This window comes from Myxine glutinosa, chromosome 1 (assembly GCF_964187855.1).
Source record: "Myxine glutinosa chromosome 1, kmMyxGlut1.1, whole genome shotgun sequence".
NCBI classification, from domain to species: domain Eukaryota; kingdom Metazoa; phylum Chordata; class Myxini; order Myxiniformes; family Myxinidae; genus Myxine; species Myxine glutinosa.
The window spans coordinates 68,586,449-68,607,767 of record NC_136261.1 but is presented as its reverse complement, the minus strand read 5'-3'; positions in this window follow the sequence as shown (position 1 = coordinate 68,607,767).

Sequence of the window (21,319 nt, the reverse complement as noted above, 5' to 3'; positions counted from 1 at the left end):
CGCTGTTCTCATGTTTGAAGAACTGCTCGAGACCCCCATCTCTGGTTTGGCATGCGATGTATAGTCTGGAGAAGAGCTCTGAATCACTCTTTGCAGAGGCTACTTGTTGTTTGCTCTTCTGGGCAGCTTTGACCTTGATGGATGAAAACAACGGGAGTTTGTTGCGTTTGATGACATCATTGAGTGGCTTGGATCTGTCTGCCAGACGTTCCTTCTCAAATGAATGGAACTGATCTCTCCCAATCTGTAAAGCTGTATGCACAGTATCTACAACAGCTGGGCCCAAGATCTCCAGTGTGCCCAGGACCAGCAAATCTGTGCTTTCTTCTTCAAAGGGGCTGCCCATCTCTTCGATGACTGTTGTCAGTGCACGGACATCTTGGACGAACTTCTTCTGCACACTGTCGGTTTGCTCATGGTGGTGGGTGTGCTCTCCCCTTTGGCGCAGTTGCTGTGAGGTCTCAAATTCTGTGATGACCCGAGCAACTTCGGGGCCAGCCACCATCCACCGTCGAAGGGCACTTGGATTTTCAGTTAGGCCCACTGCCCCGCCATCGCCTTTGACCGTGGCATTGTTTTATTCATGAGCCTGGTCTAGGGAGATGGCGGAGAAAGCATGCCTAGTCTTCTTGGATGTGAAGTGCCCCGCATGGAACTTGGCAGCAACATCTGGGTGTTTCTCTGCAATGCCAACCATGTCCCTGATGTGGACTGGTAACCAGCGAGCATAGTGGATATGACCCAATGCAGCGAACCATGCAGCTAGCTCTGGTAGGGTGTCCATGTACAGCGTGAAGTTGCACTCTCTCAGTGAACGTATGTAGAGGAGTATACAGAGCTCCAGGTTAAGTACAGTGGCCCAGTACTGAAACTGTGGACATGCCGCTGCTCTCTGGTCACACCATGCCTCGAACTCCAATGGTTCCTCATCTCTTGCAGTTGCTCTTTCGTTGTATATGTCATATGCACGATGCTGCAGTATGTGTAGGGCAGCAACAGTTACTTGGTGGGCGCGTCTTGTACGGCTGACGTGAGCTGCACGCAAGAAGGAGTCTGCTGTGCCAGCTGTTGCTATCTCTGCCTGAACCAATGCCTGTGTCCAACCGCTGTCTTGCAGCCAGTCTCCTGCTGTCTTCAAAGCTGCCATCATGACCTTGAGTGATGCCACACTGCCAAGCAATAGCACGCTGTTTCATGCCGGATTTTGTAAAGCCACCACTAAATGACAAACAGCATTGTCGAGTTGACGGACCATCTCCAGTGGAAGCGGCAATAACTTTTGTAGACGTGCAGCAGTTGTTTTCCACTAATACAGAACGCAACAACCCTTATATACCCGATTGTGAAGCCAATCGTCAAATGAACCTGTCCGTACATTTTGTCACGCCACCTGTGATATAATCCTGTTATTGACTTATTGCTGTGACAGACAATCAGTGACATGGTTCTTTTCACAAAGAAATCACCGAAGCGTAAAAGAAACTCACCAGATTGATATACCGAGTTCAGAGAGTAAACCCAAGTCAAGAAAAAAAAAAATTCCATATTAAATGCCAAGTCTGTATATATTTGGAAAACAAGTCATCTAACTTTTTTTGAGTTTTTTGAGAAACTCTATATTTTATCCTGAGTTCAGGTTTAATTTCAAAATAATCCATTATTTTGTTTATATAGTATCTTGTATTAACATTTCCATTAAAATTATTTTGAATAATAAATATCATTAAACCCTTATACATTTCCTCAATACAAATAGTCTCTTCCCTTGTAAGAAATGGTGTATTATCACCATAATACTTAACATTCATCTCTCTTATTAATCTTGTAAAGTAATTCATTTTTGGTTCTAATTTAAAAGAGTTATATATTTTTCTATATTTTTTATTATCATTAATTAAAATTAAATCACAGAAAATACATTGTTTATATGAACCCTCATTATTAAGCCCTATTCTACCACAATGGTGGCAGATTTATAATTTATCATATGGAGAGTCTGGAAATTCTAAATATCCTTCAGAATTTATCATATTTATAAAGTAAAATTATACTTAAAACAAAGTGCCTTTTTTAGAGGCTTTTTTAAAGATGAAACTGTGCTTAAAGTAAAACACAAAAGACAAATTTCAATCAATCTCTACTTCGGTGGAAGATATAGAAAAATATGTCAAAGATGTTAAATTGAACAAAGATAAATATGGAAATTTTTAGATTAAACCCATAATGGAGAATAACATGTGTCCTTTTATTAAATTTACGGGACAAGCTATGTTAATTAATAACTCTATTAAAGTAAATTTGACAAAAGTTTCTCCACTACTACTAACAATTTACTCAAAGCTTGAAAAGGTCATTGATAAAGAAGCTTTGAAAATGAATGATAAGACCATCAACGATTCTAGAGGAAACATTTGTATATTCTTTAATAGACCCAAAGATGTGGGTGAAATTAATAATATGAATATTAGTGGTGAACTATCATTCCGTACTCTGATTATTAGAGATTATTTGAAAATAACATTTAATGTAAAAAATATTGTGGTTATTAGTTCTAATGAAAGAAAATATATAGATATTGATGGAAGTTTAATGGTATGTAAATGAGTGATATTAACAGTCAATACTCTGAGAGTTATTATACTGAGAGTCTAGGATCTGAAGATAGTTATGATACTAATAGTTTGTGTTCAAATGATAGTTATGAGAGTAGCTTTATTGATGACTCAGATAGTGAAATTGAAATTGATGAACTAGAGTATCTAATCTTTCTGGCTAATACATAGACGCTTTACTTTAAGTAAAGTTATATACATAAAACGTGTTGAAAAGCTCAAAGGTGTTTTACTTTAAGTAAAGTTATATACATAAAACGAGTTGAAAAGCTCAAAGGTGTTTTACTTTAAGTAAAGTTATATACATAAAACGAGTTGAAAAGCTCAAAGGTGTTTTACTTTAAGTAAACTTATATACATAAAACGAGTTGAAAAGCTCAAAGGTGTTTTACTTTAAGTAAAGTTATATACATAAAACGAGTTGAAAAGCTCAAAGGTGTTTTACTTTAAGTAAAGTTATATACATAAAACGAGTTGAAAAGCTCAAAGGTGTTTTACTTTAAGTAAAGTTATATACATAAAACGAGTTGAAAAGCTCAAAGGTGTTTTACTTTAAGTAAAGTTATATACATAAAACGAGTTGAAAAGCTCAAAGGTGTTTTACTTTAAGCACAGTTTCATCTTTTAAAAAGCCTCTAAAAAAGGCACTTTGTTTTAAGTATAATTTTACTACAAAAATAAATATGATCAAAGCAACGTATTGCGACGTTTGTGAACAAGAATATAAACAATACAAAAGACACCTTAAAACTAACAAACACACATTTAATCTACTTCACCTACTATCTCCTATTCAGAAGGAAACAAAACACTGTTCTGCATGTAATAAAAATATCCTCAAGAAAGGCTTCGAAATACATCTTAAAACAATTCTACATTTATCAAATTTTATCACAACTAAAAACTCTGATGGCGCATTCAAAGGACATATTAAAATAAGAGTCTTTAACTTCAAACCTCCTGAACCAGAGTCTATAGTTGATGCTGTAGAAATAGTTAAACCTGCTGTTCAAACGTTGATTGAAAAAACACTAAAAGAAATGAAACCACTTAAATTTTATATGGGAGTTAAATTAGAAATGACAAAGGACGAAGGAGTTATAGATACACCATACATGAGAACTGAGCCACACTTTATATCTTCATATCAAGATTTTAAATCATCAGGAGTCTATGATGAACGTATTAAACAAGAGCAAGATGTGGATAATTCAATCGTAGGAAGTGGATTTAATATAGGAAAAATTATTTACATAGACATTCATATTCTTAAATCAGATCCTCTAAAAGCTTCTTCCTACATTTATTTACCCAGTGTTATCAAAAATAGAAAAGCAGTTATCAATATCAAAAATAAAGACAATAAATGTTTTCTCTGGTCTATTCTAGCACACTTACATCCTCCACATTTTCATGATGAAAGAGTATCTCATTATAAAAAATATGAGAATACATTAAATACGAAAGATCTAAAGTTTCCTATGGCTTTAAATGATATTCATAAATTTGAAAAGATAAATAATTTATCAGTTAATGTTTATGGTCTAACAGAAACAAACAGCATTCAGGTTTTAAAGCTTTCTGACAATTGTAAACAAACTCATATTAATCTTCTATATTTTAATTCAGAGGAAAATTCACATTATACATACATTAAAGATATTGCTAAATTAATAAAACCACAAGTATGTAAAAGAACAAATAAAATATATATTTGTTTGCGTTGTCTTAACTTCTTCCATACACAAGAAAGATTAGATAAACATTCAAATTATTGTGGTGAACATAAATCAACGGTAATCAATATGCCTAAAGAAGGCTCAAATATCACATTCAAAGATGAAAAGAAAAAGATCAAACATCCATTTGTTATATATGCTGATTTTGAAAGTATTCCAGAAAAAATAGATACTGCTTCTCCAGATCCAAAAGAATCATACACAAATAAATATCAAAAACATACTCCTTGCGGTTTTTGTTATTATATCAAATCATCCGTTGGTGATAAATATAACAAGTTAGAGGAGTATAGAGGCTCAAATACCCCAGAGGAGTTTGTGAAACGACTAGAAAAAGACTGTGTCCGATTAACCAAGATAATGAGAGAAACTAATAAACCAATGTCCTTGACGAGTGAACAGAAAAGGGAATTTAGAAAAAAAATGTTTGTCATATTTGTGAGGAAAAAATTGTTGAAGGTCTAAAGGTTAGTGATCATTGTCATCTCACTGGTAAATATAGAGGTCCAGCTCATCAAAGTTGTAATATTAATTATCAACTCCCCTATTTCATTCCTGTCTTTCTTCATAACAACGCTCATTATGATACGCATCTATTTATTAATGAACTTTCAAAGACATCTGGACACATTTTAGCAATTCCTAACACGGATCAGAAATACATTTCATTCACAAAAACAATTCACACATCTCCTATTACTCATATCAGATTTCTTGATACATTTAAATTCATGGCAAGTCCATTGGCTAACTTGGTTCAAAATCTAAAAGAGTTTCCATGTCTTTCAGAGTATTTTTCAGATAAAGATTTTCTAACACAAAAGGGAATTTACCCCTATGACTATATGCACTCATTTGAGAGATTCAATGAAACACAACTTCCTTTAAAAGAAAATTTCGATAACAAATTAAACAACAGTCATATATCTGATAAAGATTATGTACACGCACAAAATGTTTGGGAAAAATATAACATCAAGAATCTTGGCGAGTATCACGATTTGTATCTCAAAACTGATGTGCTTTTATTGGCCGATGTATTTGAAGCCTTTAGATCTGTTTGTCGCACTGGATATGGATTGGAACCTGCTCACTACTACACAGCACCTGGATTGGCTTGGAGCGCGATGTTGAAAATGACAAAACAAGCTTTGGATTTGATAACCGATGTCGATATGCTTTTGATGATTGAAAAGGCAAAAAGAGGTGGAATTTCACAAGTATGCTCGAGCAGCTACGCAAAAGCAAATAACAAATATCTTCCAAATTATGATTCAACGAAAGAGAGTTCTTACTTGATGTACTATGACGCAAACAACTTGTATGGCTGGGCAATGTCTCAAGCTCTTCCTTATGGGAAACTAAGATGGGTAAAGGAAAAAGACTACACAAAAGTTTTACAAGATGTATGTATCTCTACACAAAAAGAATTGGATGATTCAAAGGTTGGTTATTATTTTGAGGTCGATTTAAAATATCCTGAAGAACTTCATATCAAACATAAAGATCTTCCATTTGCTTGTGAGAAAGAAAGTCCAAAGATAGAATGGTTGAGTGATTATCAACGATCGTTTGATATAGGTGAATCAACAGAAAAATTACTTACTACATTATATAACAAGAAAAATTATGTACTACACCAAAGAAATTTGCGACAATATTTATCAAAAGGTCTAAGAGTAGAGAAGATCGACAGGGTTCTAAAGTTCAATCAAAGTCATTGGTTAAAGGGGTACATTGATTTTAATACACAAAGGAGAACAGAGTCAAAAACAGATTTTGAGAAAGACTTTTATAAATTGATGAATAATGCGGTCTTTGGTAAGACCATGGAGAATGTGAGGAAAAGACAAAATATCAGACTAGCAACATCTTGGGAACAAGCATCAAAATTAATTAATAGACCAAGTTTTACTAGAGCTGAGGTCTTTACTGAGAACTTTTGTGCGATCCATTTGGTTAAAGAGAGTATTGAAATGGACAAACCTATTTACATTGGAACATTAATTCTTGACTTGTCAAAGTCATTCATGTATGATTACTTTTATATTAATCTAAAATCAAAGTATAAGGATAATGTGTCATTGTTGTATATGGATACTGATAGTTTTATTTTGAAAATTAATACTGATGATGTTTATTCAGACATGAAAAAGGACATTAATATCTATGATACAAGTAATTACAGTCCAGAGAGTGAGTTGTTCTCTTCTAAAAATAAAAAGGTGATTGGAAAGTTCAAGGATGAATTGGGAGGAAATGTTATGAGTGAATTTGTGGGATTGAGGTCGAAGGCTTATGCTTATAAATACATTGTGAATAACGTTGAAAAAACTGATAAGAAGTTAAAAGGTGTAAAGAAAAATGTCATTAAAGAAACAATAAACTTTAAGGATTATTATAACTGTTTAACAACAAAGAAAGAAGAGTTTAGAAAGATTAATGGAATAAGAAGTTATAAACATCAATTATATTCAGAAGAGGTGAATAAGAAAGCATTTGGGGCTTTTGATGATAAGAGGTTTATTTTAGAAAATGGATTTGATAGTCTCCCTTATGGTTATATAAGTATATAAGTGATAAGATATATAAGTGATAAGATATATAAGTGATAAGATATAAGTGATAAGATATATAAGTGATAAGATATATAAGTGATAAGATATATATAAGTGATAAGATATATGTATAAGTGATAAGTTAAAAAGGGGGGTTAGGGATTTTAACGGGCTACCGCCACCTTTTTTACGATTATATAAATGATAGAACCAAGTATCAACCAGACTAAAGAGTGGAGGTGTAATCAACCTTGGTATATAAATGGAAAACATAACGAATGTGAAAAATTTCAGATTCAAGAGGTTGAGAGAATCACTGGTCAGAAGGTTCTCAAGACGGATAAACGTATTCATTTGTTAAGTGGGGTAATGGAGGGTGGGAAGAAAAATATATTAGAGTGGAGTGAGAACTTTAATGGTTATCAATCGGATAATAAATATTATAATTTTAAAATGGTATGTGGGAGAGGAGGAGGTCAAACAAGAACGCTCCGTGAAACATACCACTTTATCCTTTCACAACAAAAGGTTAAGGAACCTGTATACTTTATAAATATACTTGATGAGGATGAGTTCTATAGGAGAATGGAACTCTTTAAAAAGTTAGAAAGAGATAATATATTTATAGGCTCAGTAGTAGAGTGGTCTAAGGAACTACATGAAGGGGATAGTGGGGGGAATAGGGTAAAAATTACATGTAAGTGAGAAGGATCATAGGTTCATAAGGCTAGAAGGATTATAGATTCATAAAGGAAGAAAATCATAGGTTCATAAGGCTAGAAGGATTATAGGTTCATAAGGTGAGAAGGATTATAGGTTCATAAGGCGAGAAGGATTATAGGTTCATAAGGTGAGAAGGATTATAGGTTCATAGAGGGAGAAATAGAGGTGTTTATGATTTTTGAAAAAGACAAGGGGGTAAATGACATTAGATAGGGATTTCCCATGTTAAACGGAGGTGTCCCAGAAGCAACATTTATCACCTACTGACATTCTATGCATCGAGAAGGAGACATTCTATGCATCGAGAAGGAGACATTCTATGCATCGAGAAGGAGACATTCTATGCATCGAGAAGGAGACATTCTATGCATCGAGAAGGAGACATTCTATGCATCGAGAAGGAGACATTCTATGCATCGAGAAGGAGACATTCTATGCATCGAGAAGGAGACATTCTATGCATCGAGAAGGAGACATTCTATGCATCGAGAAGGAGACATTCTATGCATCGAGAAGGAGACATTCTATGCATCGAGAAGGAGACATTCTCTGCATCGAGAAGGAGACATTCTATGCATCGAGAAGGAGACATTCTATGCATCGAGAAGGAGACATTCTATGCATCGAGAAGGAGACATTCTATGCATCGAGAAGGAGACATTCTATGCATCGAGAGGGAGACATTCTATGCATCGATAAGGAGACATTCTCTGCATCGAGAAGGAGACATTCTATGCATCGAGAAGGAGACATTCTATGCATCGAGAAGGAGACATTCTATGCATCGAGAAGGAGACATTCTATGCATCGAGAAGGAGACATTCTATGCATCGAGAAGGAGACATTCTATGCATCGAGAAGGAGACATTCTCTGCATCGAGAAGGAGACATTCTATGCATCGAGAAGGAGACATTCTCTGCATCGAGAAGGAGACATTCTATGCATCGAGAAGGAGACATTCTATGCATCGAGAAGGAGACATTCTATGCATCGAGAAGGAGACATTCTATGCGTCGAGAAGGAGACATTCTATGCGTCGAGAAGGAGACATTCTATGCATCGAGAAGGAGACATTCTATGCATCGAGAAGGAGACATTCTATGCGTCGAGAAGGAGACATTCTATGCATCGAGAAGGAGACATTCTATGCGTCGAGAAGGAGACATTCTATGCATCGAGAAGGAGACATTCTATGCATCGAGAAGGAGACATTCTCTGCATCGAGAAGGAGACATTCTATGCATCGAGAAGGAGACATTCTCTGCATCGAGGAGGAGACATTCTATGCATCGAGAAGGAGACATTCTCTGCATCGAGGAGGAGACATTCTATGCATCGAGAAGGAGACATTCTATGCATCGAGAAGGAGACATTCTATGCATCGACAAGGAGACATTCTATGCATCGAGAAGGAGACATTCTATGCGTCGAGAAGGAGACATTCTATGCGTCGAGAAGGAGACATTCTATGCATCGAGAAGGAGACATTCTATGCATCGAGAAGGAGACATTCTATGCGTCGAGAAGGAGACATTCTATGCGTCGAGAAGGAGACATTCTATGCGTCGAGAAGGAGACATTCTATGCATTGAGGAGACATTCTATGCATCGAGAAGGAGACATTTTATGCCGCGCTTGAGTCAGTGGTTGATCAGTGCCTCAGGCAAGATAGTCTTCTTGTCTTGGGGATTTCAATACATCGACTGGTACTGATTATGGATGGGTATGATACATGTGTTGGTTCCCGTGTCTGTAACCAGGAAACAGAATATCACCAAGTTCCTTGACTTTGTGAGATGTTGTGGACTTTGAGTGGTTGGTTTATTGTTTCAGCACAAACAGCCACATCGCTGGCCTTGGAATTCTATTGCTGGCGTTGTGGCAAAGGAGATTGATCATGTACTCGATGATGGTCGCTGGAGGTTTCTCCAGAACTGTAGGTTCTACCGGAGTGCTCAGTTCCTCAATACCGAACACAGGCTTGTTGTCGCAACTCTGAAGCTGTGGCTCAAATCCAAGAGAATGGTACCATCCAAGATTAGGCCGGATGTCAGCATGCTCAAGAATGTAAGGGTAGTTGAGGAGTTTGAAAACACGTTGAGTGGGAGTCGAAGGGATGTGTGTTTCAGAGGATCATGAAGAGTTGTGGAGTCTTTAAGACTACCCTCCTTGATGTTGTCGGTGGGAACCCACCATTAGGCGAAACGGAACTTTGGCCCCCAAGGGACACTGGATACCATTGACCAGTGTTGTAGGGCCAGGCTTGATGGCAGAACTGAGCTGTTAAGTGAGCTCAGGTGTAGTAATGAGCTGGAGTAGTAATGTTGTGTTTGAATATTTGAATAGTTTGAGGAGTATTAATCGTCATAGTAGTAGTATTCGTTGTCATAGCAGTAGCAATTGTATTAGTAGTGATAGTAGTATTATTCATCATAGTAGTAGTAGTAGTAGTAGTAGTATTCATAGTAGTAGTATTCATAGTAGTAGTAGTAGTAGTAGTAGTAGTAGTAGTAGTAGTAGTAGTAGTATTCATAGTAGTAGTAGTATTCATAGTAGTAGTATTCATAGTAGTAGTATTCATAGTAGTAGTATTCATAGTAGTAGTAGTATTCATAGTAGTAGTATTCATAGTAGTAGTATTCATAGTAGTAGTATTCATAGTAGTAGTATTCATAGTAGTAGTAGTATTCATAGTAGTAGTATTCATAGTAGTAGTATTCATAGTAGTAGTATTCATAGTAGTAGTAGTATTCATAGTAGTAGTATTCATAGTATTAGTAGTATTCATAGTATTAGTAGTAGTAGTAGTAGTAGTAGTGCTTTTGTTGGAAAGGCTTTAGAGGCTTGCGCTCAGGGTGCAGGGAAGCTCATGCAGACATAAGTTTCCTGTCATAGCAGTAGTATTAGTAGTAGTAGAATTAGTAATAGTAGTATTAGTATTAGTATTAGTAGTAGTAGTAGTAGTAGTAGTAGTAGTAGTAGTAGTATCAGTATTAGTAGTAGTATTAGTAGTATCAGTAGTAGTAGTAGTAGTAGTAGTAGTAGTAGTAGTAGTAGTAGTGCTTTTGTTGGAAAGGCTTTAGAGGCTTGCGCTCAGGGTGCAGGGAAGCTCATGCAGACATAGGTTTCCTGTCGTAGCAGTAGTATTAGTAGTAGTAGTAGTAGTAGTACTAGTAGTAGTAGTGCTTTTGTTGGAAAGGCTTTAGAGGCGTGCCTTCTGGGTGCAGGAAAGCTCATGCAGACATAAGTTTCCTGTCGTAGCAGTAGTATTAGTAGTAGTAGTAGTAGTAGTAGTAGTAGTAGTAGTAGTCGTAGTAGTAGTAGTAGTAGTAGTAGTAGTAGTAGTAGTAGTAGTAGTAGTAGTAGTAGTAATAGTAGTATTAGTCATAATTAGGTAAGACTTTAATCATGGAAATAGAGTTTGATCTACACCCCAAGGCTTAGAACTTTTCTGACTCTTCATTCTATTGTCACCACCACATATGTTCTTCCTTTTCACCTTTTTATTTTGTGTTTTATTTCCTACCTTATCTGTGCACCTGTTCTTGATTTTCTTGTTTCATTTAGCTCCATTTTAGTTTTTTCAATTAATATTTGTCTTTCATAAATTGTATAGGAAGTGTCAGGGAATTTACTGGGGGACTCACAGGACTCCAACGACCGGACACAGGTTACAAAGGTCTAGTTTATTAAACTGTATTCACTTCATCCAATTACCAAAATGATACCGCATAATATAATGGATCAGGTTAACTCTTTTCGCTGGTCCTTCTCGTTCATCCGACACTCCCGTTCGGTCAGCGCTTCACGTAGCAAGTACTCGTTCATTCCATCGTTCCGTCGGGCAGGGCTTCTGAGGACAAGTGTACTTTACTCAACGTTTGCTCTCGTTATATCGCCAAACTGGACTTAATCTCCTCTCCGCTAATGTCCCGAGGTCATGCATCGCACCGAGTCCTGGCATCAGCTCGCTCCCCTCCTGCTGTGTAAATGGAAATCACAGCAGGGGGGGGGTGCTCTAGCCTGGGGCCTTGACCAGGTGTTTCAAGAGATTACATTGTTCATACACATAAAATGTATCTGCTTTGTTACCAGGTTAATTAATAAGTTACCAGGGCCAATCAATATGTTACACTGAGTTACACTTCCACAATTCCCTCATCTTTTTGTTTTTGTTTATATTAACCATTAATCTAAACATCAATATAAGTAAACAATCAATCACTACTAGTAAACATCATTACAAGTATAAGTAAATAATCAATCACTTTGGTAATCAAATTCCCTTAGGCATACACCGTCATCCTGCAAGAATCACAAAACATTTCGTTGGTCATTGACTCCTTCCATATTGTTCAATCTATTGCATTTGCATCACAAATATATTTTCAAAACAACACTTCACCATCACCAAGATACAACAATTTCACTTCATTTTCAAGTTTTGTAAAGCATCTGCACCATCTGGCAAAAACGTTTGCCTCCACACAAATGTTGACTTTGTTTGAAAGGAAGGGCTGATCACTTGTGTTTGAATCCAGGTATGAAACATTTTCTCCTAATGTCTTCATAGCTCCTGCACTACTTCGTGTAGGATTTCGCTGTTGTGGTAACATTGCGGAGTCATAGACTGACCCTGCTCTCCTTGTAGCATTCTTGCCACTTTTTGCTGTAAACCATAGTAATTCCTGAACAAGGCCTTCACCCAGTTGTAGTCGACTTGCCTCCTCCCTTATTGTGAGTGGGCAGCAAGTATTGGTGTGACATTGATTGGCCAGCAAGATGTGGAACAGGGATGCCGGATGCATCCACAATGATGTTGGGACCATGGTGTTCAGGTCATTCATGGTCCTTACCAGGAGCAATCCAGCAGAATCGTGCACAGCTGTTGTGACAAGGGCACAGCCGTTTTTTGCAGCTCCATGCTGGTTCCCCGGACGTTGGTGAAGTAATAACATATGTCCCCGCATTTCACAGAGGTTGCAGGTAAAATGTCGTTGTCCTGCAACTTCTGATGTGGTGAATGTTCGAAGTCTTCGAACAAGAGTAAGTGATCGCCTTTCTTTCATATGTTGCAGTGTGATCCAGGCAAATGGTCACATAAATTTCCTTGGTGAAGGTAAGCATTCATCTCCAAGTTACACGGGAGAATGTCTTCATCATTCTTTGAGAAAGAGGGTGTATGCCACGATTAACTTCATTTTTTAGCCACAAATTTTCTTTCTTTCTTCTTCCCAATTCCGTTAGCAATCCCTCCAAAATGTGATCTCGTCTTATCCTTATGCTCAGTCATATCTGAATCTGCTTTCCGCACACACTGAATCAGATAGGGTACATCTTACCATGAAATCAGCATAATCATGTATATCTTCCGACAGTTTCACATTCAACAATTTGTTGTTTTTCCTTAACACAAAAAGTTATATTCATTTATATGCGTCACACAAATAATATTCAATCAGGTATGTATTTTATTACTAAACTAAGAATAGCATTGTATATGATTACAATCACACACGGGAATACCTAATTCCCAACAACAATTTTCCCAAACCAACAGATTAAGCATAATGTATTATTACCATAATTCCTCTCCACTTTTTCTTTTCCCTCTTTTTTTTTTTTTTCTCCTAACAGTGTGTCACTCGTGGTGATATGAGTTCATTGATATTGTAATTGACACAACTCATAACATTGTCGTTATGCCATTATCTTAATTCTACTGTTTATGTCGCCATAAAAGTCTTCCTTTTCTGGTTCCACATTTCTTTCCTCATTTGTCACTTCATGTGTTATCATCGTGTTGTTGGTTACCTTATTCAAACACACCGTCACTAAGGCTTTCAAGCAAGCCACCACTAAAACAATTGCCAATATAACTACTAAACCAACAAACAAGTCTGCTACTCCTTGTATATATTCATATCTATGACATAGTTATATGTCGATGACATTTAACATTATATACCAAACTAACAAGCTTCCTAAAAGGTAAATAAAGAAAATCCCTTAATATGTAACATAATCAGATTATTTGTCTTACCCTGATCCCCCTATCTCCCGGGGTTGAACTCAATCCCCTGATCATGAGTGTAGTTGTGATACATTTTTTCACTCATGTTGTATTTATATCAGCAGGTAATTGTATGTCATGTAGGCAAATAAATGTCACTATTCCAAGTAGGAATATCACATGTTGAAAATGTAATGTTTATCAATGCAAGGGGTGTTAAAATGTAATTCAAATGACTGTAAATCATGACTATCATTTTTCTACCACTGAATGTTCTGCTGGGCTGCTAGGTGCAGCCTCATTTTCTGTGGGATCGTCCACCTTAGCCCCATGTGCTTGCTTGCAATGAGAGGCATGAATCCAACTTTCTATTTTGGGTCCATATTTGTTTCTATTCTTATCAATCTCCTATGGTTTATCAATTCGTTCCAAGATACCGCAACCAAAGGTTTTAACCAAAGCTCTACCAAACTATTTCCAATTTGAACAAAAATGCCAGTGAAACAATGATTCGAAGGATTAACTTCAAGGGGTCAATAAATTTATTCTATAGCCAGATCTAATTTTCCCATCCAATAGTTTGCCTTGCCACATGTCATATTATAACACCTTAATAAACCTTCGAAAAAATGTTTCCCATCTCAACAAATTTCCTTTTTTACAAATAGCCATGTGTAACTTACGTATTTAACTACAATTTCCTCTCAATTTGTTTGGCCTAACTGGCCGCAAAAGTGGCTGCCAGCATGCAGTACCGTTTTTTATCTACCAAGGAAGTGTTCCACACAAGACCTCTACCAAAATGTTGTTTGTAAAAACAAATCTGGGATTTCTGATTACATGGATGCACACTCTCAGGACATTTTCAGGCTGCTGTTAACAATCCACTACGATGACTTAATTCCTTTACCCACAATCAAATAATTAGTACAAATTGAGGATATTATCCCTATCACATTCTTTTATAGATTCATTATGTTGGATCTAATTTTTTCCAATAATTTTCCACTGCTGTAAGGCGGAACAATAGCTCTCATAAGTCTTAGTAATATCGTACTTAATTTGCCCAGCAGAGAATAATTTATTTACTATCCTTTCTCATCTGTTAACCAGTGACTTTGTTTAAACTCCAGAACTGAAAAACCCACAATAGTTCAAACCAGCAAAATTTTCTTTACTCTTTTCCCATATCATCTATGCCTAAAACACATCCATACATACAGCACAATTTATATGCTGATAAAATTCAAGTTTATATATATAAAATCCATGAGCAGAGTATTCTGGGAAGTCAGTGTAAGACCTCTCCCAAATTTGGATGATTTTGTACTTCCTCATTTCCTTTTATGAAGCTCATATCCATAAATAGATGTTATTCTCATATACATTCTATCAAAAATGGAATCCCAAAATTACTCACAATTTTACTATTAATTAATGGCTGCTCATAACCCAGCACATCAAATTTTTTTTTTTATATTCCATTTCCCTTGACAAAAGAGATAATGTTCATAATCAAATTATATTTCTATTTTATTTTACGGATTCTCTGGATATTCAATCCCATCCACATATCCCAATCCCATCCACATATAACTATCCATTTCCAGACAGGCACACTGTCGGTGTCAACAATCTTGTAAGATTGATACACAAAAACACACACACACATGCATTATGCATATTTGTTTGCGTTGGAACCATTATTTACAGATCAGATGGGTGTCAATTTTATTTCAATTTCATAAAATTTGTCAATCAAATTCAAAATGCTTATAGACAAATAAACCAAAAGTCCATTCTTAGAAAACCCTTATGATGTCAAATTGAAATTACCCTTTCTGCCTTCACAATAATCTATCCAAATTTTGACTACACACCCATTTGCATGTCAGTCGACCATTGACCTATCAATCGTGCGGAACAATAGTCCGAAATTCCCACCTGATCATCATGTGACTCTTGTTACTTGGTTTGCCAACAATTGCAACGCAATTGTTCCAAACTTTGTAAATTTAAAATTGCTGTGCCCAAAATAGAAGATCCAATTTTGGCATTTGATCAATTAATTATTAATTTGTTAACAAGCAAAAAGAAAAATGAATCATTCTTGCTCTGAAAACTTTTCAGACACAAGAATCATTGACAGTTGTTCATGTTTGTCCAGTAATCGAATCTGTTGAGGCCAATCATCATTTGGGATTTGCAGCAATGAAGGCCTAATCATTGTCTGAGGTACCGGTAAGCACTGGTACCCTTGATCTTGGTTTGCCCCATGACCTTGTCTTCCTGTTGACATACGGACATCTTCTTCTCCAATGTCCCATCTTTCCACACTCGAAACACCGGTTTCTGTCGTTGTCTGATCTGTGCGCCTGTGCACTTGTATTGCTGGGCTGCATCTCTACATCCCTGAGTTGCCACTGCAATCTCTCGTTATCTCCTGAAACACGAAAAAATTCTCTGTACCGTCCTTTTTGGGGAGACAACTGGAAATCAGATGGGACAACTGTGACTTTCATTCCTAATTTCGAGGGCAGTTGTGCATTTGTCTCCTCCACTGTATCCTGTATCCTTTTTATTTTAAGTTCTAGTTCCGTTATCCGTTCTTGCTGTTCCCGTTGTCTGGATTCACCATCCCAAAGATGGAATGCAAGCCAGTCTACCGTTAGATTCTGTCTCTTCCTGGCTTTCAATCTTTGTTCCAATCTTTCCAATCGACTTCGCTCAAATGTACCATCTCTTGGAAACTCCTCATCATGTCCCTTTGTCCACAAATACCAATTCTCGACCTGCCTTATAGCTTCGGCACCATAACGGTCGTACATATGATGTGTACAAGTACCTTTTTGTGGAATCTCTGGTTGTCCTTGTGTGTTCTTGCAGGCTCCATTTCCCATTCTGCCTTTTATCAAAGTAGCGTTGGATGTGTTGTAGCTTGTTCCAGGTTCCTCTAAAGCTTCACTCGTACCTCCAGGAAGGATCTCTCCACCTGTTCGCACGGTGATTTCCAGAGAATCTCCCTCAGCTGTGGCTTTTGCACAATCCAATCTCACAGATCAGTATTTGCAGATGAGCCGGAGGGTCAGTATGAAGTGGGTGAATCCTCAGGTGTCCGCTCTGTTTGACGGGGAAATCACACAATGGTAACCGCACATATATATCTGTATATAAACTCACCACCTTGCTCAATTTTCCCAGGTTGTCTCCACATTGATAATATCTTGCAAAGATATCAAAGCTTCTTTCTTGAGACCGCATTTTCATCAATCAAACAATCAATATATTCAATTCAATTTATTCAGTTCAATTTATGCAATTAAATTCAATCAATTAGATTCAATCAATTAACAATTCAATCAATTATTCAATTTCAATTAATTCATCAATATTCATCAATAAATCAAATTAATCATTTTGAATGACTCCTTGCATAAGCCCTTTCCCCAATGATGTCAGGACAGGTCCATCCATTGACTGAGATCGAATTTCATCGGTCGTCACCTCGGATTCGTACCTCATGTCAATTGATGAATCGCCGTCCTGTCCTAGGGTCATATCTGACATATTTTCCCATTTTGCCTGGTCTCCACAAATTTTTCTTTGCAACCACTAAAGGCAACTCATCCTTCATTCGTGAGACAGCCAAAATGGATGCCAGATATTAAAGTTCTTTGGGAAAAATATCTCATCATTTTCCTTTTAATAGTACCCAAAATCTCTTGGCAATATAAATTTCGCAAAACTCCTGAAATGGGACTGTCAAATTCCTTCAATCATGCTAAATTTTGAAACTCCATCGCTTGTAATACCCAATTTATCCCATAGGGCTTGAAAGTTCTTTCCCAAGTTCATGCAATCATTCTGCATTTGAACCCTATGATATCATTCATAATAATCATCATGATTTTATAGTCATGGTCCTATCATAATCATCTATTTAAACGAACATTTCCTTTATCACCACAGCTATGTGGTATAATCAACAATAGAATAAAACTGTACATAGCAACAGGCTACCTCATGGCCACTTAGTATACCTATTGACAATAAGTCATAACAATATCGAATAATCATTGAACAATTCAAAAATCGCTTCCCCTGCTCCAGCCGCAGCATCCGTGATATTTGTTTGCTCATTCACTATTCCTGATTCGTCATCAAGGATCTCCATCATCACACAGCGTACTTAATTCCGCATTCTAATGAGAATTCAACAGGATTTTACGACTCAAAGGAAAAGAACGAGCAGACCTTTTGCAGGATGATCGTTACAAAAATCGTTACATATATTAAAGTATTTATGATGTCGACAAATCATATCTTAATTCTTACAAGATTTTGGTTCTTTGAATAAATCACAGCACCGGGAGAACCAGCTCCAAAAATGGATCTTTGTGTTTATTCAGCACCCTAGTAATTGGTTCTTTGTGTACTAATTACACAGCACCCAGGCCCCGCTCATATGGATCTTTGTGCAGCGCTACACAGCACCTGAGCAAAAGGGGTTTCATCTACATTTTCCCTATCTGGTGTACCATCCGTGATATTTGTCTGCTCATTCACTATTCCTGATTCGTCATCAAGGATCTCCATCATCACACAGCGTACTTAATTCCGCTTTTTAATGAGAGTTCAACAGGAATTTACGACTCAAAGGAAAAGAACGAGCAGACCTTTTGCAGGACGATAACTGGAATTAGTCGTGAAAATATATCCAAATACACAAAAATACACACCCACACAAATAAACAACATTTATTCCGTTTAACAGAACAAACATTTCCTCTATCATGACATGCATGTCTTCAAAATTATATGCCCAAGAGAAAAGTAAAATTAATTAAAACTGCGGGCAGTGATGATCCGGGGACCATACCGCTCCATCCTGATTGTACGAGTGCGTGCTAGAGTCGTTAACAACGACAGTCCAGATCCGATTGTTCAAAATTTCAACTCAATCGATCGAAAAATGAACGCAGGGATGCATTTTAAAGGTGCAGTGGCACTAACTGAGTTGCCACGAATATGGCCATGAAATTGCCAATATGGCCATCACAAAATATTTTCCTTAATCAATTGGCTCATAGCATAACCAATCTGCAAGTATTTCATCCGAAGATGTGTGTCTGAGGACTTTTAATTAAATAAGTCATTTATAAATCAACGAGTTAATTTATTAAATGATTAATCAATAAATCAAAATTTTCCTTGACAGCCATATCACTCGGTCAGTGTCATGTCCAAATATCAGCTTCCTTACTCAAAAGGTGCCTGAGTTAATGTAATGTAATTACTGTAATAAGATTACTGCAATTACTGTAATGATTACTGTAATTACTGTAATTACCGGAACTGTAATTACTGTAATTACCTCAGGTAATTACTGTAATGTAATTACTGTAATTTAATAAGCAATGTAATTAATTAAATAAGTACTTCATTAATCGCTAATAATGAAATAATTCCTGAATTCTTATCCGATTCACTTAACATTTTGAGTGTCCCCAAAACGTTGGAGCAAAACGTTGCAACAACGAAAGTGAAACGTTGTAGCGACGTTGTGGAAACGTCAGCAAAACCCAACAAACAAGAACAGTACACATTTCCTGTAATTATCTCCCATAATCACAACAAGAACAGTACACATTTCCTGTAATTATCTCTCATACTCACCAAACAAGAACAGTACACATTTCCTGTAATTATCTCTCATACTCACAACAAGAACAGTACACATTTCCTGTAATTATCTCTCATAATCACAACAAGAACAGTACACATTTCCTGTAATTATCTCTCATAATCACAACAAGAACAGTACACATTTCCTGTAATTATCTCTCATACTCACCAAACAAGAACAGTACACATTTCCTGTAATTATCTCTCATACTCACAACAAGAACAGTACACATTTCCTGTAATTATCTCTCATAATCACAACAAGAACAGTACACATTTCCTGTAATTATCTCTCATACTCACCAAACAAGAACAGTACACATTTCCTGTAATTATCTCTCATAATTACAACAAGAACAGTACACATTTCCTGTAATTATCTCTCATACTCACAACAAGAACAGTACACATTTCCTGTAATTATCTCTCATACTCACAACAAGAACAGTACACATTTCCTGTAATTATCTCTCATAATCACAACAAGAACAGTACACATTTCCTGTAATTATCTCTCATACTCACCAAACAAGAACAGTACACATTTCCTGTAATTATCTCTCATAACCACAACAAGAACAGTACACATTTCCTGTAATTATCTCTCATAATCACAACAAGAACAGTACACATTTCCTGTAATTATCTCTCATACTCACCAAACAAGAACAGTACACATTTCCTGTAATTATCTCTCATAATCACAACAAGAACAGTACACATTTCCTGTAATTATCTCTCATACTCACCAAACAAGAACAGTACACATTTCCTGTAATTATCTCTCATACTCACCAAACAAGAACAGTACACATTTCCTGTAATTATCTCTCATAATCACAACAAGAACAGTACACATTTCCTGTAATTATCTCTCATACTCACAACAAGAACAGTACACATTTCCTGTAATTATCTCTCATAATCACAACAAGAACAGTACACATTTCCTGTAATTATCTCTCATACTCACCAAACAAGAACAGTACACATTTCCTGTAATTATCTCTCATAATCACAACAAGAACAGTACACATTTCCTGTAATTATCTCTCATACTCACCAAACAAGAACAGTACACATTTCCTGTAATTATCTCTCATACTCACAACAAGAACAGTACACATTTCCTGTAATTATCTCTCATAATCACAACAAGAACAGTACACATTTCCTGTAATTATCTCTCATACTCACCAAACAAGAACAGTACACATTTCCTGTAATTATCTCTCATAATCACAACAAGAACAGTACACATTTCCTGTAATTATCTCTCATACTCACAACAAGAACAGTACACATTTCCTGTAATTATCTCTCATACTCACCAAACAAGAACAGTACACATTTCCTGTAATTATCTCTCATAATCACAACAAGAACAGTACACATTTCCTGTAATTATCTCTCATACTCACAACAAGAACAGTACACATTTCCTGTAATTATCTCTCATAATCACAACAAGAACAGTACACATTTCCTGTAATTATCTCTCATACTCACCAAACAAGAACAGTACACATTTCCTGTAATTATCTCTCATAATCACAACAAGAACAGTACACATTTCCTGTAATTATCTCTCATACTCACCAAACAAGAACAGTACACATTTCCTGTAATTATCTCTCATACTCACCAAACAAGAACAGTACACATTTCCTGTAATTATCTCTCATAATCACAACAAGAACAGTACACATTTCCTGTAATTATCTCTCATACTCACAACAAGAACAGTACACATTTCCTGTAATTATCTCTCATAATCACAACAAGAACAGTACACATTTCCTGTAATTATCTCTCATACTCACCAAACAAGAACAGTACACATTTCCTGTAATTATCTCTCATAATCACAACAAGAACAGTACACATTTCCTGTAATTATCTCTCATACTCACCAAACAAGAACAGTACACATTTCCTGTAATTATCTCTCATACTCACAACAAGAACAGTACACATTTCCTGTAATT